The 5,621-nt window shown below is 44.4% G+C and overlaps 1 pseudogene; it reads left to right on the top strand.

The window, feature by feature from the left end:
* On the top strand, positions 1–3,301 carry LOC123142808 (disease resistance protein Pik-2-like; annotated as a pseudogene).
* The last annotated feature ends 2,320 nt before the right edge of the window (positions 3,302–5,621 follow it).

Here is a 5,621-nt window from a genome sequence, read left to right as displayed (position 1 = left end):
ATGTCCATGGAGGCGGCTCTCGTGACTGTGGCGACGGGGGTCCTCAAACCTGTCCTGGAGAAGCTGGCCACCTTGCTTGGCAATGAGTACAAGCGATTCAAGGGTGTGCGCAAAGAGATCAAGTCTCTCAGTCATGAGCTCGCCGCCATGGAGGCTTTTCTCTTCAAGATGTCCGATGTGGAGGATCCCGATGTGCAGGATAAAGTCTGGATGAATGAGGTGCGGGAGCTGTCCTATGACCTGGAGGATGCCATCGACGACTTCATGGAAAGCATCGGTGACAAAGACGAAAAGCCAGATGGCTTCATTGAGAAGATCAAGAGCTCACTAGGGAAGCTGGGGAAGATGAAGGCTCGCCGCTGGATCGGCAAAGAGATTCAGGATCTGAAGAAACAAATCATTGAGGTGGGCGACAGGAATGCAAGATACAAGAGTCATGAGACCTTCTCCAAGACCGTCAATGCAACCATTGACCCTAGAGCTCTTGCTATATTTGAGCATGCATCAAAGCTTGTTGGAATCGATGAACACAAGACTGAGCTGATCAAATTGTTGACGGACGACGATGGTTGTGCGACAACACAACAACAACCAAAGATAGTCTCCATCACTGGACCTGGAGGAATGGGAAAAACAACTCTTGCAAACCAAGTGTATCAAGAGATCAAAGGGCAGTTTGAGTGTTGTGCCTTCCTATCCGTGTCGCGAAGCCCAGACATGATGAATATCCTTAGGACTATTCTTAGTGAAGTTAGCGGTCAAGGTTATTCTAGCACAAAAGCAGGGAGTGTACAAATACTCATTAGCAAGATCAATGACTTCCTACTAAATAAAAGGTACATGCTATCTTTATATTTTCTTTCCATTTCTAGTTGCTAGGCGTTCTTTGAATGCATAAAAAAGTTACTTAGATATATATGTCATTAGGAAGATTATGCTAGTGGAATTTGTTAAAAAGTTCCATGTAATTCTATCTTCGCAGTTTCTCCATATGCTGTGAGAAAATGTAATGGTCAAATGTGTGTACTAATAAATACTATGTTGTTGTTCTAAAAAGAAGAGAAATAGATGGAGAGAGTACAAAGAAAAATATGTCAGGAGTACGTTCATGATTTATGTCCTTTTGTTTTGATATTCTATGATCTTGAAGACATAGGCACATAGTTATTCCCTTTATTGTGTAAGAATTGACATCAGTTTGTGTCAAGAGTAGAGCCCGGCCCAAACACTCCATTTTCTCACGGTACTAACACCTTGGCTCACTTTTCTTTCTAATTCTCCGTGGGCTCTCTTAACATGATAAACTATAATTTTTTGTGCACTTTACCTCATGACCAGTTTTGGCTAGTAATTTTGATGATATAGATGATGATTTTGCAAGTGTGGCATCCACGTTACCCTGGTTTTTTCACATGAAAGCTACCACACACATAACCTTTTCCCACATCCACCTCTCCCTTCTCTTGGTATGGTGCACTCAAGACAGTTATTTCATAGAAGGTTATTCAAGTCTGATGAAAATTGCCCTTCATACCTTCAAGAAATTTCTGAGCAGATATTGGAAAAATGTCATGGGTTACCTTTGGCGATCATTGCTATATCTGGTTTTTTGGCTAACACAGAAAAAACAGAAGTTCTATGGAATCAAGTGAAAGATTCAATTGGTCGTGCACTTGAAAGAAACCCTAACATCGAAGGAATGATGAAGATATTGTCACTTAGTTACTTTGATCTGCCTCTTTATCTGAAAACATGTCTCTTGTATCTGAGTGTATATCTAGAAGATTCTACTATTAAGAAGAAGGGCCTGATAAGAAGATGGATTGCTGAAGGATTCATTCACAGAGAGGGTAGATACACGGCATATGAGTTAGGAGAAAGGTATTTTAACGAACTACTCAATAGGGGTTTGATCCAACCTGGGGAGACAAATGAATATGGCATAGTGAAGAGTTGTCAAGTTCATGATACAATCCTTGATTTCATCATATCCAAGTCCATAGAAGAGAACTTTGTTACTTTACTTGGTGTTCCCATTCTGACAATTGGAAACCAAAGCAAAGTTGTTCGTCGACTCTGTCTACAAGGTGTCAAGAAAAGAAATTCAACAGTACTGACAGCAGATCTCGTGTTTTCCCATGTTCGATCACTTACTATGGTTAGAGATCCGTTGGAAATCCCTTCTTTGGAAGAGTTCAGACATCTGTGTGTTCTCAACTTGAAGGATTGCTCCGAATTGAAAGATCATCATCTTGAAAATATAGTGAGGTTGTTCCAGATGAGGCACCTGAATCTCAAACGTACATGAATAAGCAAGCTCCCAGAACGAATTGGTCGTTTAGGATGCTTAGAGGTGCTGGACCTAAGAGCGACTTCTGTAAAGGAATTACCTGCATCTATTGTTAATCTCAGAAAATTGATGCATCTACTTGTTAATAATGATGTTAAATTTCCTGATGGGATTGCAAAGATGCAAGCACTAGAGACGTTGAAAACTGTCGGTGCCTCCATTCAGCCATTAGACTTCCTGTGCGGCCTTGGTCAGCTAATGAATTTGAGGAATCTGCGGATTGACCATGACTTCGAATTTGATTCGGACACTGTGGATACAAATATGGTTGGGGAGGAGCACAACAAAGCTATTGTCTCCTCCCTGTGTAAGCTAGGCACCCATAATCTCCACTCCCTGAATATTGGGTTTGGGCGCAGCCTCTTACATGAGGAATCTTTGTGCCTGCCTACCCTCGAGGACCTTTCTATCTGTTTTTCGGCCTTCCCACAGGTTCCGACATGGGTGGGCTCCCTAAGAAACCTCCAACGGCTATGCCTTCGTGTGGAGGGGCTCAAGCAGGACGACCTCTCCACCCTTGGGTCTTTACCCAGTCTGCTCGTTCTGTATCTGGGGGAAACAATAGAGTCAAATAAAAAGCTCAGAATCAGTGGTGAAGTTGGGTTCCGATTCTTGAATACTTTTATTTACCGCGGATGTTCTAAAACAGTAGATCTGATGTTTGGGACAGGGTCCATGCCTAATCTGGAAAGACTAGAGCTTCATCAGTTTCGCCTGGTTGAAGCTAACTCTCTCGGCTTTGGAATTGAGAACCTCCCTTGCCTCACTAGTGTCAAATGCACTCATGTTAGGGGTGATGATGGCATTTTTGAAGCCGTGAAGACTGCCATGGAGAGAGCAGCCAGCACACATCCCAACCACCCTAGTCTACTCTTTAGGAGATATCCCTGGCGCTTTTCACAAAGAAGCCAACAACAGGGAGTTGTTTCTGCTCATCTTCCGAACGGCTGATTCTGGAGTTTAATACTCATGTCTAGCTCGATTCATCTCTATTTTATGATACACTATTCTCTCCGTCGGATAATAATGTATTATGGATAATGATACAAAATTGTAGGATTGGTTAAGACTGCTACTGTACTGCATTTTCTGTAATAATCAGTCCTCCGTACGTGTTGTCGTGTTGATGGTTTAATAATATTGGGCGACCATTCGTAGTCGTCATTCTCTAGTTGCCATGCTCTTTGGCAAGTCGACGTTCTGTAGCTGTACTGTCAATACATTTCTCCTTTGCTCTTTTATCCACCTGTGTGTAGTCGTCGTGCTCTTTTATGAAGCAAGGTTTTGTGCCCCTGTTACGCTCTGCTTCTTCTCAATAGTTCTCTCAACAACTTGGATGCTGTTATATATGTTTGCTTACGGTTGTTTACAACTTAATATAAGCCTGTCAACTCGTATGTATTACTGTCAATTAAATCCTTATTTTACAGTTCATCTGTTAACACTTTTGCAGTGGTAACCAGATCAGTACTCGCTGATTATTGGGCACTTGAGTGTTGTGGCTGATCGATGTTGTTGGAAACCACCTAGAGGCCAGATTGATTCCTGCTGTCAACAATGCCAGTTCAGAGTTGTCACAGAAAACGCGTGCTCTTTCTGAATGTGTTCAGTCTATCCCTCGAGTTGAACCGGGCATTTGTACAGCAGTTTCACCGCCAGATTCAGTTTCAATGTACTGGTGTAGGAGACATCTCTTGAGCTCTGTACAGCATCCTGGTTGTCATTCGTTCATAAGAAAACGTGTATATTGTTCCCGGCGTCCCCAAGTAGCCGTTGCACGCTTGATCCTCCAGTTCAGTACTACGTTTTGCAGATGGTTGAGGAGCAGATTGGTTACTTGGGCGTTGAGTAGCAGATTGATTTTTCAGAGTTTCAGTTGACATGTCCTTTCTGCTTGTTTCCACGCATATGCTTATTCAGTTCTACTCTTTTTAAATTATATTGTTGGTGAGACTGAGATGCAAGCACTGCTGCTGTTTTGAAATCGGCTACTGGCCTAGTGCAGTTGTTCTCTCTGTGTACTCATTAATTTGTAGTATGTCATTCGGGTTGTAATTTTGCTTGGCCTTTTTCGAGTGATACACATCTTGGTGATGTTGGAAATGGAGACGCATGCACTCTGTTCCCTGGAATTTTATACTGTAAGTGTCCCAATGGTGTTTTATGCATCGGTTGCATGCGAAATTTTATACTAGAAGTGTCCTAGTAATGTGTTGTCTATGCATGATTCATCTTCTTAATGGAACCTGATTAGGATGACACTACTATTGTTTCATTTACTCTCTGTGCCGTCCTTTACTGATGTATTCTTGGTTATTTCATTCAACAAGTTCTTTTGCAAGCTAGCCTAGGCATGCATCGGTCATGCTGTTACAGTTTCCTTGAACTACGTTTTCTCAACTTTTGATATGGATCCTGTTATGTATGCTTACAGGTGAATATCTCAGTGTTAAAATCTGATTTTATCAAGAGATGATTTGCGCTGCTACTTGATCTCCGGATGCTGGAGGGTCTACGTAGCAGATGGTTATCTATTTGTCCTGCCTGATGTTGGAACGGAGACAAACCTTCCATTCGTGAATGGACTGCGGACTGCATGCATGAAGATGATGCACAATCGCCGATGGTATTGGGCATCGAAATCACAAAAACTTGTTGTGAGGTGCAGGCAGGATGGTCAGCCACTGGTAGAAAATAGGCCTTTAGTCCCGGTTCGCAAGGGCCATTAATCCCGGCTGTGCAACCGGGACTAAATATGCGCGACTAAAGGGCCCCCCTTTAGTCGCGCCTCTTACGAACCGTGACTAAAGGCCCGTCCACGTGGGCGCCAGGAGTCCGTCGGGGCGGAGGACCTTTAGTCCCGGTTCTCGTGGCTAACCGGGACTAAAGGCCTCCTCCGCAGGTTTAGTTTCCTTTTCTGTATTTAATTATTTAGTGCAAACATTTTTAGTTTCGCACGGCGACGCCGTTTCCGCACGCGCGCGAGGCTGGCAAGGCGCGCATCCAGTACGCGGCGACGAGGAGGACGGCAGGCGGCGGCGGGCGAGAAGGCGGGCGAGAAGACGAGGGCGAGAAGACGACGGCGGCGGTCCCCTCTTCTTCTAGGCACGCGAGGAGGACGGCAGGCGGCGGCGGGCACCTACCGGAGACGAGGGCGGCGCGGAGAAGACGAGGGCGGCGCCGCGGAGAAGACGAGGTCCTGGATGCGTTTGGTCCTTAGCGCGGAGAAGACGAGGGCCGCGGAGAATATATAGGGCAAGCCTTTAGTCGC

This window comes from Triticum aestivum, chromosome 6D (assembly GCF_018294505.1).
Source record: "Triticum aestivum cultivar Chinese Spring chromosome 6D, IWGSC CS RefSeq v2.1, whole genome shotgun sequence".
NCBI classification, from domain to species: Eukaryota; Viridiplantae; Streptophyta; class Magnoliopsida; order Poales; family Poaceae; genus Triticum; species Triticum aestivum.
This window is presented reverse-complemented; position numbering and strand designations above follow the sequence as displayed.